Source organism: Acomys minous (genome assembly GCF_964271855.1).
Source record: "Acomys minous genome assembly, chromosome: 1".
NCBI classification, from domain to species: domain Eukaryota; kingdom Metazoa; phylum Chordata; class Mammalia; order Rodentia; family Muridae; genus Acomys; species Acomys minous.
The window spans coordinates 121300632-121316811 of NC_140483.1; the positions used below are offsets into that span (position 1 = coordinate 121300632).

The window sequence follows — 16180 nt, forward strand, 5'->3', positions numbered from 1 at the left end:
TGTCTTTTTGTTCTGTTGACAGTGTCCTTTGCCTTACAGAAGCTTCTCAGTTTCATGAGGTCCCATTTATTAATTGTTGATCTTAGAGCCTGTGCTATTAGTGTTCTGTTCAGGAAATTGTCTCCTGTGCCAATGAGTTCACGGCTCTTCCCCCTATTTAGTGTCTCTGGTTTTATGTTGAGATCTGTAATGCACTTGGACTTCAGTTTTGTGCAGGATGATAAATATGGATCTATTTTCATTTTTAACCTGTAAAATCCAGTAAGACAAGCACCATTTGTTGAAGATGCTATCTTTTTCCATTGTATGTTTTTGGCCTTTTTTTTTTTTTGGTAAAAAAATCAAGTGTCCATTGATGCGTGTCAGATGCTCTTTTCTAATCTCTGTGGTGACCAGGCATGCACATGGCACACAGATATCCATGTAGGCAAAAGACCCATACACATAAAATAAAAATAAGCCTCAAAAGAGTCTTTGTGTTTTCTTTGTTCTCCAAGTCTTTAATTGCCAAAATTGAAGAAGATTATATATATATAACAATTGCAAAAGTGTCTGGTAGACAGTAAGTATTTAACCTGTTAGTTCTTTTTTTTTTAAGACTTATTTATTTATTATGTACACAGTGCTCTGCCTTCATGTACACCTGCAGGCCAGAAGAGGGCATCAGATCACATTACAGATGGTTGTGAGCCACTATGTGGTTGATGGGAATTGAACTCAGGACCTCTGGAAGAGCAATCAATGCTTTTAACCTCTGAGCCATCTCTCCAGCCTTAACCTGTTAGTTCTTAATGCCTGCATATATTGGAATTAAGGAGACTTCAAAAAGAAAATTCTGGCAGGTTTCACCAAAACCCAAACAGCCAGAATCCCATGGTTGTGTGCAGCCAAGTTTCCGAAACCCTTCACAAGAGTCATGTTTCTATGAAGCCGACTCCTCACAGGCATCAGATAGTTGGGTGGCATTTAGTCTGTGTTGTGTTAACTACTGTTGTGTTTCTTTGATCTACTGTGGTTATTTAAGAAATTAAAAAGACAGGCGCAGCCACCTCTGTCTTGCAGATATGGCTGAATACAATCCTGGTTCTGTGAAATTGTGTTTTCCATAACCAGAGGAACAGATTTTCTCAAAAGCATGCCTACCCAAGGAAGATCAAACCAGAGGGCGTGACTTACTGGGACTCAGCAGGTGCCTGGGGAATCTCTCCCCAGGTAGTGTTACAGGCATCTGGGCCAGCCATGAGCCTCTTCCTTTCTTTAATGGAGGGCTGGTGGACCTCCTTTGCCAGGCCATTGTATAGGTGAGCGCTGTAATGTATAAGCTCCTGTGTCCTGTCATGTGGCAACTGGAAAATTCCAGTTCTAAGACAGAGTGAACCCTTCAGAAGTTTTCCTGCCTTGACGCTGGGACTGGACTTAACATTTCCTGGACTGGAAGACAAAAGGGAGGACAGTGCGTTTTCTTGGTCTTCTGAGTTAGTAGAGTTAGTACCCGTTAGGGGCAAGAGTAACGAACCAGGTACAGCATGTGGACTGACTAAGCCAACGCACAGGGGCAGCCAGGATTGTCATGAAAGAGTAGCACAGTGCGCAAGCAGGGACATGTTTTAGAGGAATTACAACAGAAAGGGAGGGGCTGGAGAGATGCCTCAGTGGTTATGAGCTCTTGCTGCTCTCGGAGAGGACTGGAATTTAGTTCCCAGCATCTACATGGGAGTGTTCACAACTGTCTATAACTCTATCTCTAGGGGCTCTGTAGGCACCCACACACAAACACTGAATAAAAATGAACCTTAAAAAAAAAAGACAGTGCTAACTATGGACTATGGAGCTTGCTGTGATTATGAGCTATGGGTAAAAACATGGTCATACTGCTGAGCAGAGGAGAGTCTGGGATGGAGAAAAAAATGACACATCCAATCTCCCAGGGTGAGCTACAAGGCAAGGTAATCTGGACTCGGATCCGAGGAGCTCCACATATATGGTTGCAAGAGATTGTCTCAAAAGGCAGAGGAAACCCAAGACACTTCTGAGGAGGACAGCCTGGGGAAAGGGTGAGATCTCAGAAAGAGCTGGAGATGGTGTTGAGTGCTGTGGGAGGTCACAAAGGCATAGAATCTGAATTTTCACCAGACAGTGGTCGGTCACCTTGGCGAGTGCTGTTTCTCTGTGGTGATGAAAGAGGATGCCAAAGGCTCATATATGAGCCCTCAGCTAGACAGAAGTTTGGTGAAATCTGATGGCAGTCCCTGAAAACCAACAAGACCACACTCAGCCCTTGGGGTTTAAAGAACATGTAAGATCACATCAAGAATTTAGCTGACTGTGAGAAAAAAAATGTAGCAAAATGGGCATGTGGTGTCTGCCAGATCTAGCCTGGGTGTATTGTCAGAGAGATTGGTGGGAAATGGGTCTTCCACGTGGGAGAATATAATCTCAACAAGCAGAGGCCTTACTGAAAAGTGTTTACTGATGAACAGAATACTAAGCTAAGGCTGCTCCTGGGACGGATCACACCACCTGCGTCAGAAATCTAGAATCCGAAATCTGGTACAATGCCAGTTCCCTGGGAAACTAGACCTACTGAGCCAGTACCTCAGGATGTAAGCTAGGCTTTGATAAACTCTTCAGGTTTGGAAGGCCCAGCAAGCGTCTGTCCAGTGCACATGAGGACTTACTACCCAAGGGCCTCCCCCAGTTTCTTGGTCTGGGTAGAAGGAACCCGATTAAAGACCTGTGTGGACTGGCCATTACAGATAGTTCAAATGTCCTCGGAATGAACAAGTACTGATAGGGTCTATGTCTGTCAGAGGAACAGGAAGTTTTATGAATAGCACCAAACTACTACTACTACTACTACTACTACTACTACTACTACTACTACTACTACTACTTCTTCCTCTTCTTCTTCCTCTTCTTCTTCTTCTTCTTCTTCTTCTTCTTCTTCTTCTTCTTCTTCTTCTTCTTCTTCTTCTTCTTCTCCTTCTCCTTCTCCTCCTCCTCTTCTTCCTCCTCCTCTTCTTCTTCTTTTCTTCTTCCTCCTCCTCCTCCTCCTCTTCCTCTTCTTCTAGATTTGTTTTTATTTTTAATTGTGTGTCTGTGTGTGGGTTTGTGCGACATGAGGCCAGAAGAGGTCAACAGATCTCCTGGAGCAGTAGTTTCAGGTGTTTGTGAGTTGCCTGATGTGCATTCTGGGAAGTCATCTTTAGTCCTCTGGGAAGAGCAGGATGCATGCTTAATTACCGAGCCATCTCTCCAGCTCCCAAAGCTCTCAACTGAATATATTTTAAGGACCTGTGTAAGGAGACTGTCTTCCACAATTTTTGCAACAGCAGTGTGGTGCTTTGATTAAGAATGGCCCTCATGACCTTATGAGGCTGAGAAGCTTCCATAAGGCAGGAGACACTGTCAAGAGAACAAAGCGACAGCCTACAGACTGGGAAAAGATCTTCGCCAACCCTTCATCTGACAAAGGTCTAATATCCAAAATATATAAAGAATTCAAGAAATTAAACACCACCAAACCAAATAACCCAATAGAGAAATGGGGCGCAGAACTAAACAGAGAATTCTCAACAGAGGAATATCAAATGGCTGAGAAACACTTAAAGAAATGCTCAATCTCCTTAGTCATCAGAGAAATGCAGATCAAAACGACACTGAGATTCCATCTTACACCCATCAGAATGGCTAAGATCAATAACTCAACTGACACCACATGCTGGCGAGGGTGTGGAGAAAGAGGAACACTCCTTCATTGCTGGTGGGAATGTAAACTAGTACAACCACTTTGGAAAGCTATCTGGCGATTTCTCAGAAAAATGGGAATAGGGCTTCCTCAAGACCCAGCTATTCCACTCCTTGGAATATACCCAGAAGATGCACTACCACACAACAGGGACATATGCTCAACCACGTTCATAGCTGCCTTATTCATAATAGCCAGAACTTGGAAACAACCTACGTGTCCCTCAGTAGAAGAATAGATAAAGAAACTGTGGTACATCTACACTATGGAATACTACTCAGCTATTAAAAACAAGGAATTTCCAAAATTTGTGGACAAATGGATTGAACTAGAAATTGTCATAATGAGTGAGTTCACACAGAAGCAAAAAGAGCTAAATGGTATATACTCACTTATATCAAGACACTAGTCCAAGTTGTACGTCCCCATGAAAAACTGTACCTACCAGGAAAGTGGGACAGAGGGGAGGACATCCTATTGATACTTTAGCTGTGAGAAGTCTGGGAGAATGAGGAAATAGAAGGATCCAGCGGGTCCTGGAAAACTACAGGCAAGTCTGGGCCCTGGGGTCCTCCGCAAACTATGGCAACAGCCAAGGAAAATATAGGCAGTAAACCTCGAACCCCTACCCAGACTAGCCGATGGACAGGACATTCTCCACTGTTGAGTGGAGAAGGAGATCTGACTTTCACACAAACTCTGGTGCCCCATATTTGAACATGTCCCTTGAATGGAGATGCCTGGTGGCACTCAGAGGAAGGACAATAGGTCACCAAGGAGAGACTTGATACCCTATGAGCATATACAGGGGGAGGAGGTCCCCCTCAGTCACAGACATAAGGGAGGGGAATAGGGGGGAAGTGGGAGGAAGGGAGGAATGGGAGGATACAAGGGATGGGCTAACAACTGAGATGTAATATGAATAAATTAAAAAAAAAAAGAATGGCCCTCATAGGCTCATATATTTGAATGCTTAGTTACCAGGGACTGGCACTATTTGAAAGGATTAAAAGAAATAGGAGGTGTTTCCTTATTGGAGGATGTATGTCACTGGGAGTGGGCTTGGAGGTTTTAAAAGCCCATGCCAAGTCCAGAGTCTCTCTCTGCTTTCAGATCATGATGTAACTCTCAGCTCCTTCTCCAGCACCATGTCTGCCATGCCTACTGTCACGCTCCCTGCCAGGATGATAATGGATTAAACCTGTGAACTGTAAGCAAGCCCCAATTAAATACTTTCTTTTATAAAAGTGGCTGTGGTCATGGTGTCTCTTCACAGTAATAGAACAGTGACTTAGACTGTATGGTTTGATGCTGTTAGCTCACGATTCGTTTTAAAGTGGCAACTGTTCTGGTTGAAACAGTCACAAACAGATCCTGTCTCGGCCAGTGCAAGGAATTAGAGAAGATCTGGTTCCAGCTTAAAGGACTGACTAGCAGGAAATTAGTTTTGCTTTATCCAACTGAAAACATATGGAACAAAAGTGTGAACTATAACTTGGAAGGTGTGCAGAGTCATTTGTTTGTCTGGGTTCCTGTAAGCTGGTTGAGTCCATAGGTAAGTAAACTTGACTGTTAAGAACTATTAAATTACATAACCAAAGGGCATTCAGGTCTAAGAAGTGATTCTTAAGAAACAGTGGATGGCAAAGTTTTTTTTTTCCATCATTAAGTTAAGAGATACAGGACACACAGGAAGTAATTAAAGTACTTCCATGTGCTTCTGTCAGGTGTGGCGATTGTTGACAGGCTGATGTACGGTGTGTAACAGATAACTTAGAGAAATAGTTTATGTGCTTGAAAATAGAAAATGTCATCATTCATTGATTTCATGTTTCCTGAGTTTTAAAGGCTAAATACAGCAGAAATGTACCACACTTTAAAGTTTAAGAGTAATTCTGAGCTTTCATATTGTTTCTACAATACTTTTTTTTTGCTAACTAATGTTATCCATGAATGAGACATTACTTATGAATTTTCTATGGGGAGTGACTAAAATATCATTACAGACAAAGATGCTAAAATGTTTCACCTTCATGAAGTTATCTACAATTAAAAGCATTTTTAAACTCTTTTTATTTACTTGCTTTTAAAAATAAAATTCTTTAAATAACCCTGTAGTGATTTCACACACAAATACAGTGTATTTTGATTATATTAATTCCCCACTCCTCCCTTAATTCCTCTCAGATCTAGGTGGCACTTCCCAAACAATCTCTCTGTCTCTGTCTCTCTCTCTCTTTGTTGGGGGATGATATGATGTATTTTGATGCTAATTAGAGCTTGCTGTCTCTGTGACCCAACTTTTGCTTAATAAAAAGCCATCCCACCTGGGCAGGGCAGAGGAGATAGGTGGGGCTAGGAGAGAGAGGAATTCTGGGAAGAAGAAAGACCGCCAAGAGGAGAAGGAGAGAGACCTGAAGTGAAGAGAGGAAGGCGCCATGGGTTAGCTGGAGGAGAAGCACACGGCTGGCTGTGTGGATGGAGAATCCAGCCCAGATAAAGAACATTAGCAAGTATTTGGGATTATGGATGGGCGGTAGCTTGATAGAAGTCATTAGAAGCAGGTGGCACGGGATTGAGGCAGGGATCCCATGCCTGTCCCACTATGGGAGGTAGTTTAGAGGATTGATATCTGCCCTGCCCCAGGTTAACTAAGGATATTTTAAAATACAACAAGTGTCTGTGTCTTAATTGATTGCTAGCCGGGCCTACAGGTAATACAGATAATTTGAAAAACAATTCTCTCTCTCTCTCTCTCTCTCTCTCTCTCTCTCTCTCTCTCTCTCTCTCTCTCTCTCCTTTGTATAATCCATTGAGTCCAGTTTAGCCTGCTCATATACTCATGGATGTGGGGCCATCCACTGGAGTGTTGGCCAACCAGGCACCACACTCTGAAAGACTCTCTTTCTTTTCCAGAAACCATCAACTGTCCATAAGTCCTAGACCAGAGTTGGGGCTCCTAAGCCACTCCCCCTCCATGCTGGTATGCTGCCAGGCTTGATCCTGTGTAGGCGCCCAGTGGGACTGTGATTTCAATGTTCCTTTCATGTCTAGAAGACACTGCTTCACTCCAGATCTCTGGTTCCTACAGTTATTCCCCCTCCTTCCCCTATGGACCCTGAGTCTTAGAAATGGGGGAGTGGCACAGATATCCTATCGGTTGCTGAGAATTCTGCATTTAGTCTCTGCATTTTGACCAGTGGTTAATCTCCGTATTAGCTTCTGTCCACTGCACAAATAAGCTTCTCTGATGAGGTCTGGGAGCTGAATGAATCTGTGTGTAAAGAGATAAAAATGTAGAGGGCAGTTTGATACTATGCTTATTTAGCAAAACAGTAGTGGTAGATTTGTCCCTGGCTTTATGAGTTTCCCAACCTTAAACTCTTGGCCTGATCTACAGTGCCATGTGTCTCCTCCCATCAAATAGGTTTTAAATAAAACAGGAGCATGGTTGTTTACCCACATGGCATTTGTGCCACTATTGCTTCCATGAGCACATCTTGACAAGCTGGTTGTTACTATACCTCAGTGGTACTGTAGTTCACAGCTGGGTGAGACCCTTCCTGACTTCTCTACCCCAGAAGCTTGCATAGAATCTTCTGGTACTATGAAAGCTAGCCAGCAGAGAGAAAGCTTCCTGGTCAGTACCAACTTGATTTTCTCCATGTCCTATGATCAAAGTGTATGGAGTCTTCAGTAAGAGTGTCTTAGCATAGAGTTCTGGTGGGCAATAAAAATAAGCTCTATTATTTAGGGAGTCTTTAGGACATCCCTGACTTATCTTATCTTACTTATCTTACACTTGACTTTGGACTCTTTGGTTTGGCAACTTATGGCTTAAAGGAGGAACCCTCTTCCCTATGTAAGGTAAGTAAAACTAAATTATTTTATGTGAATATTAACTTTTTATATGTGCATGTGTTCTTATGTTTGTGTGGATATGCATGCTTGTGTATTCTTTAGGAGTTTGTCTACTTGAGATAGGGTCTCCCAGCTGGGACTAAGGGTTAACTGATTAGGCAAGACTGCTTGGCCTGCAAACTCCAGAGATGATGTTGTTTCTACCTCCTCAGTTTTGAGGTTATGAGTACATGCTGCCAGGACTGGCTTTTTATGTGCATCCTAGTATTTAAACTCTGGTTCTCATGCTCGAGCAACAGACATTTTACTGGCTGAGTTATTACCCTACCCCTTATTCAATTGTTCTTGTCGTTAAAAAAAAACAAAAAAACAAAACAAAACAAAACAAAAAACCCATGTCCTTTGCTTTCAAAGAGGGAATCACTAATTTTTATTTCCCACATTGTCCTTATTCCTGTTATTACTTGGTTATTACCAAGAAGGTATTAAATGCCTGTTGTCACTGCATGCAAATGGGTTTCTAAGACAAAGCGGCATCTTCCCTGCCCCTGTGTTGATTAACACGAAACATCAATCTTTGGAGTTAGTCTGGAAGACTACTGGTCTGATGAACCATGTGAACCTGTTTCTCCAGAGAACACAGGAAACAACAATTCAGAAATTCAATCACGTGCGACTTGGATGTCTAGCCTTAGACTCTTCAGAGTCTAATCAACTAGTTCTGAGTTGGAGGCCAGGGATAAAAGTAGCATAAAGCAGGGACACACACGTGGGATCATGGGTGAAGAAAACATGTTAAGAGCTGTCAGACTCCATTTCATTTGAAACAGCCTAACTCTACTCCAGAGACCACCAGCTCTGGGAAAATTCCTTAGAAAAGGTCACGCTGACCATCAGACTGGATAAAAATAATGTTTATGTTCTGAGAAAAATGTTTATACCTTTAGTCCTTGGAAAAACTCTCTACACTGGGTCAAGTCGACCACAAACTATGTTTATGATCAGCTTACACTGTGATCTTACTAATTAGCAAAAATTCCATGCAACTGCCCCCGACACTCACCAAGGCCCCCTAGCCTTGTGGTTTTCACCCTTCAAATATACAATACAACTTCCCCTCAAGGACTTGGTTCAGATCCTGAACTGGCCACTTCCCTGAGCTCGAAAATAAAGCTTTCATTTTAAGCTTCTGTATCTGAAGTGAGTTTTCCTGGCTTCCACCCCGAATCCAACAATGGTCATCTCCCAAGAAGAACGGGCCCATGGTGGGGAGGGCGAATCTTTACTTTGTTATTCACAAGGAGCTGGAAGCAAAGAGTCCAGGTATGAATGCTGCCTTAGTTTCAGATCAGACAGACCAGGGAGGATGGAGGCCTGACTGTGTTGTCACAGGCTATATGACTCTACCCAGATGCAAAAGTCTCTCTGCACTCTGTTCTCTGTGTCTAAGCTGGAATCTATTCACGGACTTGGGTGATATGCCCACACACCATGAGCCAGGCAGCATGGTATTATTATTGTAAACAATGACAATCTAAAAGGTTATCCAGCTGTGAAATTTTCCAACAAAACAAAACAAAACAAAACACAACACAAGAAGCCAACCAAACAAAAACAAACAAACAAAAGAAAGGCCCACAATGCACCCCCCATCTTTGTAGACTTAAAGAGTACTTTTTACACGTGTTATTAAGAGACTACTAGGCAAGGAGCTGTCTCCTTCCAGGGCAGTCCTTGTGAGGGGAAATGCTGTTGATTGATTCCGGGAAGTGAAACACTGTGCAGGCCAAAGCTATTTGATTTTGTGGCCCAAGATCATTCTGTCTAGCTGATGGGAGAGTAGAGATGGTCAAAATTTGAGAAGTTCTTGGCTGTGCTAATCTTACTTCCCTAAACACAGTGAGACTGACCATGAGTCCGAGCAGGATGGGCTGTTCTCACATCTTCTGCTGCACCACAGATGCAACCAGAGGTGTGTAATGGCGTAGTTTCACTTATGGGCTACTCAGCACGTAGAGTCTTTCCTTCGGTGGTTTGGAGCACCCAAAAAAGCTGCTCAGGAGATCTTGGAAGGAGGGAGCTCCCATTGAGAGTGCCCTGAACCCAATAGTGGAAGCACAAAGCAACAGCAGCTCAAGAGACACCCAGATACGCACTTCAGAAGGCCCCAAGATACAGGACCAAGTTTGACATATGTGGCCTCTGACTGGCATGGTTTCACATTTTCAGGATAGCTGCCTGGAGCCACTAAAAAAAATAGGAAGTAGCCATGGGTCAGAATGAAGCCTTGACTTAAGGTGTCTGTGGCATTAGTGTAAAACAAGGTGAAAAGCTATCGTACAATGTTTTGACTGGAACACTTGATACCAATGGAGAGCCCAGCCATCCATTCCCTGAATGTGTGTGCTGGGTTAATTTGTGTTTGAGGGATAGTTTTCGTTGTTTCATAAATGCTTTGAATGGAACTCTTGGGTTTCTGAGGTAGGTACAGAAATCTGTGTCTTTTAGCATGCCACCTGGGTCATGTACAAAATCTCTTGCCAGAGCACTGCGTTGTCACCAGACTTGGTGCCTTGTCTTTTCGTGGAACCTATACACATATTTGTTGACAGAGTCCCCTTTGCAGATACTACACTAAGTGTTAGTGTAAAAAGTTAACGACTCTCTTTGATGTCACAGAGCTCACACTCCACAGGGAGCTGAATGCATAGTCAGCAGCATCATTTGAACTTCTTAAACTTCTAATTTGCTCGGATATTAACAACTACAATAACCATAACCACCACAACCACAACCACAACAACCACCACTCAGCAACCAGTTTGTAAGCGTGCTCAGTACGCATGGGTATAAAACAACTTCTTTCGTGGACTGAATGAAACGATACCTTTTATTATAGCCAGCGGCTCTCAGAAATCAATAAAATGCTTGTGGTTAATGTTTGACTGGAGGTGGAGGGAGAGGCTGGAGGAAGTGTCCCCTGGGGTTCTCCACTCACAGCGAGTGTCTCCGCAGCTGAATGGAAGAGAACAACCTTTACTTACAGGTCAGTCAGGTAAGGGTGGGCTCCCCTCACCATCGTTTTAGTAGTTATTTTAAGGAATGATAACTTAGATGGTGTGTGTGTGTGTGTGTGTGTGTGTGTGTGTGTGTGTGTGTGTGTCTTAAGAAGGGCTGGTGCAGTGTGTAGCACTGCTGGAAAAGGCACTTGTTGCCGGTGTCATCGGCTTAGGGCACAGTTTCTTCTCATGAGTCTGTATTTCAGACACTCACTTGATGAAGTGGCTTTGGTTGAACTGAGCTTGGAGTGGAACTAAAGGAAGTATTGGGTTCTCTGGGGTGTGAATGAGTAGAACCCCCCCACCCCACCCCATCCCCCCCCCCACTCTGCCATGTGTGATGAGCATCTGAAGCTGGCCAGCCGACCCTCCAGAACTCTTACACTGTAGAAACCGAGTCAGGGTCTTATCCTCACAAACTGCAGTGTCCCTTGTGTGTCTTTAAAGATTGTTCTGTCCACTCTTCAGAGAAGACAAATCCAGTGTTAGATTCTTAAGACTGTCTGGGACGTGCTGGGAAGGATGGCACAGGGGAGAAAGGAGACTTTCAAAGAAAGTGCTAGAATAAAGATTAAAGGGAGAGAACCTGTCCTGCCTTTCAGTCGGGAAAGGCCTTCTGGTTTCCCTCACAGCAGACGAGCTGTTTGCTAATAAGGGGTCCCTTTCTTTTGTTTTGTTTTGGTTTTGGTTTTTTTTTGAGAAAGGGTTTCTCTGTGGGACAGCCCTGGCTGTCCTGGACTCGCTTTGTAGACCAGGCTGGCCTCGAACTCACACAGACCCACCTGCCTCTGCCTTCCCGAGTGCTGGGATCACAGCTGCTCACCACTGAACCCAGCTTAATGAGGGATTTTTAAGATATCCTGTGTCACTTGGAATCTATGTAGCTTCGGTTATTGCCGGCCTTTCCTGGCTACACGTGACTTTTAGGGACAAGATGGGTGCTCCTTGTGCCAAGCAAACTGTTCTGGAAAAATGCCTTCTCTGATACTTTTCTGTCTTTATGTTTCTTTAAAATGTAAGTAGCAAGTGAGGTATGGCCTAAAAGAAGAAAGTACACACTTGGATGATAAGAAAAACAGGTGGCATGGAGGTTTTCTAGAAAAATAAAAGGAATACTTTTCCTGGAGTTTACAGTAACTGTGGGACATACACTTTATGACTCTTTGAGGTTGATCAGTTGGGTTGGGTCAGTAGAGCACATGAGGCAGAGCACTTATGCCCTCTGCACTTTAATCTTTTTTCGTTTAGATAGCAGATAACCTGCCCAAATGGGTGATCATGAGGAACAAATACATAGGTAACATGCTTACCGCAATGGTAGACACCCAGTGAATGTTGACTTTCTTTTTCAAGAGAAAGTCCAGATAACTGAGCCAGGTCAGGCTGCAGTGTTATAGTTTGATATGTAGGGGCGGGAAAGACAATGTAATGCCACAGACAAAAAGTCTTCTTAGATGGGCACCCACTGTGCTGTGCAGGCCACCTTGTGCTTGTGATGCTTCTGCATGCTGGGATTACAGGTGTGTACCACTTCAGCCTTCTAGAAAGGTCATCCTCTATGGCACACACACACGCATGCACAACACACACACACACCACCCCCCAAGATAGGCAAAGAACATATGATCTGACATTATAATAAGAACGATTAAGTGACTGGGTTTTGATCAATAACATTCAAAAGTCCCTCGAATGGCTCTCATGTTAATCCGCAGGGTTGAGATCACTTGGATAAGCCCCAGAGGAAGTCATCGCTGAATACTGCATTTGTAGTATTGTCTTCCTCTTACGAAAGCCTGAATATATGCTGTGTCCCATTGTCACAGGCACGGTCTAGAAGGAGAACCTGCTCCACTTCTGTGGGGAGAGAGTGACTCTGTGAAGCCATGCTGGGCATTGTTTTGGCCTTTTTTTAGGGGGTCCCCAAATAAACATGCCTATGGGTGTGGAAATATTTGTTAATTTGGTGGCATAAAATTGTGCTCATTCAGAAATGTTTGGTGTTTAGTTCAAAATGGGTCTAGACTTTCTGTGGCCTACTTGTTAATTACCTAAACAAGGAAAGATGTGGTGATTTTTTTTTGCGGGGGTGGGGTGGGGTGGAGGGTGCAGATCCATCTATCATTTGTAAGTTTGGCTATGAACAGAAATTTCTACTTCCATATGAGATATGTTAATTTACTACAATCAGATAGTCATCCAGTGGCTGCAATATTAACTATATTACAATAGCTATTTTTATGTAAATAGTATGTAACAGATTAAGCTATGCCTGGTAGTTGCATAGTGGTAAGGAAAACCTTAGTTACCAACAGAGTCAACCATCCTAGGCCTATCAGGGCTTACAGAGACGGAAGCACCAACCGAAGAGCATGCATGGACTGAACCTAGGCCCCTGACACATATGTAACTGATGGGCAGCTTGGTCTTCGTGTGGGTCTCCTAGCAAGTGAAGCAGTGGCCATCTCTGACATGGACAGAGTTGCCTGCTCTTAGATCACACTCCCATAGCAGGGCTGCCTTGTCTGGCTTCAGTGGAAGACGATGTGCTTAGTCCTCATGCAACTGGATGTGCCAGGGTGATGGGTGGGGTAGGGGGAGCTCCTTTTCTCTGAGGAGAAGGGAGGAGGGAAATGGGGCAAGAGGGTGGGAGGGTGGGAGTGTGAGGAGAGGAGGGAGGGGGTGGGTTTGGGATGTAAGTATATAAATAAAATTTAAAAAAGAAAAATGATGAAGAAAACCATAATATTTCTTAAAACATTCTATAATGATGACAATGTAATTTTACCCAAGATATCCAGATTCTGGACTTTCTTACCATATTTAAAAGAGTGTGATGTGTGGGGAAGACTGTGTCCTGTAGGTAGGGGAATGCCACTGCAGTGCTCCAGTGCACAGAATCCGAATGCTGGGTCTGTGTTTTGGAAGATGCTTAAAGATGAGCATCTTCCTCTTGTGCATGCCGCCTAGCTATGGTTGCTTCTTTGATCTCTGCATTCAGTCAATAGAAGCTTTCCTTAACTTCTCTGAGTTTAGTTTCCAGCCTTGTACGATGACAGGACTCCCATCATCGGATCGCTGTGTTTAAATGGATAGATTTCCAAAGTGCTTAGCTTTAGCAAATGTTTAGCAAATGCAACCTTTGAAAGACATCCAATTCCTTATAAACCTTTCAGGGATAAGGTAGAATTCTACTTTAGGTAGAATTAAGTTAAATTCATTTTTGCTTTCTCTCTTCTGCGTTGTCATTGGTTAAGATTTAATTACAGGAGGGATAGCTAGGGTAACCTCCTGTATTTGAGCATGACTATGCGTTTTTGCCAATACACTACTTGCCTCAAGGTCATCTTGCAAATTAACTAGTATAATAGCAACTGATGACTTTTTTTTTTTTTTACACATCCTTCAATGTCTGGGTCCTGTGGTATAGAATGGAATTTAACTTTATCTTCTGTTGGATTTCTGAGGCCCGCAACTGTGACCTTGTTATCTTAGCAAAGTGCTTAACTTTACACTTATATACGTGAAGGAATGCTGCTTAGTATCCAGTGAAACTGTCACAAAAATCTTAATCCATCTTTCATGAAAAGTAGCAGTCCCTGCCTCCGTGTTTAGGTCACAGAGGACCCTCCCGGCAGTGGTCTGGTATACATGGAGTCCTCCTGCCTCTGCCCCAGAGCAGCTGGACTGTAAGCCTGGCCGCATCAGGGAATGCAAGGCTAAGTCCTGTCCCTTGGCGTAAGGTGAGCAGCACATTGCTATGCCCATATTAAAGTCCCCATCCCTCTAAAGATTTGGGACATTTTTCCTTTGGGGACTAGAGTATTAGATCCTTTCTACAGCACTTAACTTTTCTGTTGCTGTGATAAAATATCATGGCCAAGACAGCGTAGAAGGAAGTGTTTATTTGGGCTTACGGTTTCGGAGGGAGAGTCCATAGTGGGAGGGGGCGCGTGGGACTTGGCGACAAGCAAGAGGCATGGTGGCAGGAGCAACAGCCTGAAAGATCACAGCTTCAGCTGCAGACGTGAAGCAGAGAGCAGAGCGGCAGTTGGACGAGGCCAAGAACCCTGGAAGCCCAACCCTTCGTGAGTTTCCTCCTCCACCAAGGCTGTACCACCCCCCAGAGAATGCACCAACCGGGAATCTTGTGCTGCACCACCACAGCTATCACGTCCTGTGAGACTCAGCACGGAGGTCTTTTCTCTCCAGCTCGCCCTGACTGGTTTGTGGGAAGGCTAGGCAGAAAGGAAGCCAACAGGAAGGAGCTTGTTTCTCAAAATATTCCCGAGAGCTCCATTTTTAAAAAATAAGTACAGTAGCAATTTCTATATGAATTTAAACAATTTAAAGTGATCCAGGAGAACTATCTATCCTCTTGTGAATTCGTGTGTTCCATCACGAAACTGCTGATAAAGTAGCCACTCCATACCCTCACACTTAGAGAGCTTCTCCACATGGTAAAGGCTATTGAGACTGAAAGCCTGTATTTCGGCGGTGGGGTAGATGTTTTGGGCTGTCTGCTCTGTTCCTTCCTCTTTCCCTTCGACTCTAAGCATGCCAGGCTGCCCCCCCACCTCGGGAGGAGCCATCCTCAGACTGCAGCACGAGTCAGCAGACCTCATTTTATGCCTGGGTGCTTGTTTCTAGCTTATTAAGAGCTGCTTTAATTGGGTCCCTAATTTGTCAGGAGTGCAAATTGGCCAGCTCCTACTTAAGCGATGTAATTGGTGCCAGTGATTTGTGAGCCTGAGCAGGAAGATGGGGATCCGGTGACCTCGGCGGCGTGGCTCAGGGAACAATGGTGTGAGCCAACTTTTCATCTGATCTTTATTCATATCTGGCCTCGCCTTAGGATTTATGCTGCTCTTAGCAATATACAGTGCAGCTGTAAAACAAATGACACGCGGGCTACCAGGCACTGGTTAGACCTGGTGGTATTTTATGAGTCCAGTCACGTCCTTTCTTGTCCTCACCACCCTGTGATGAACTGATTTTGTGTCCTTCTCCAACGCCTTCCTTGCTCTCTCCATGGTCACTCCTTGGTGTTGGGTGAGCTGTTTCAAGGCCCATTGGTGTCCTTCTCTTCCCTCGGAAACCCAGATAAAAAGACTACGAGATGGCCAAAGTTGTCTAAGATTTGCCTGGCACTTAGCTTCTCCCCAGGTGTGCTTGTGTGGACCAACATCTGCATGATGACTTCCTACAGGTTTAGAACTCTGAGACCCAGAAAGACCTTTGATTACTCGGATAAGTGGAGAAGTGACGTGGGTGTCTTAAAATGACACAAAGCCATTTGGAAGCATTAGAGACCAGCAAGAGAATTGCTCATGCTTGTGCTTCTAATGTCCCCTCTGGGATGCCATAGTATGTATAATAGCATAGTAGCATAGTAAAATCTCCACCGAGGCCATCTTTGTCCTGGAGTAGATAAAACAGAGCTGAGAATCTCATGGCTCTGGAGTTCAAGCCTAAGACCTCTGTGTCTGCAGGGTTCCTTTGGGGGTCTACG

The 16180-nt window shown here is 44.0% G+C and overlaps 1 protein-coding gene across 1 annotated transcript in view; it reads left to right on the top strand.

Annotated features, from left to right (window-relative positions):
• The first annotated feature begins 10581 nt into the window (after nucleotides 1–10581).
• CDH17 (cadherin 17) overlaps nucleotides 10582–16180 on the top strand; it is a 61729-nt gene continuing 56130 nt past the window's right edge. The window contains exon 1 of the mRNA XM_084776897.1: nucleotides 10582–10655. The gene's annotated coding sequence lies outside the window, so the exon portion shown is untranslated. The remainder of the gene's footprint in view (nucleotides 10656–16180) is intronic.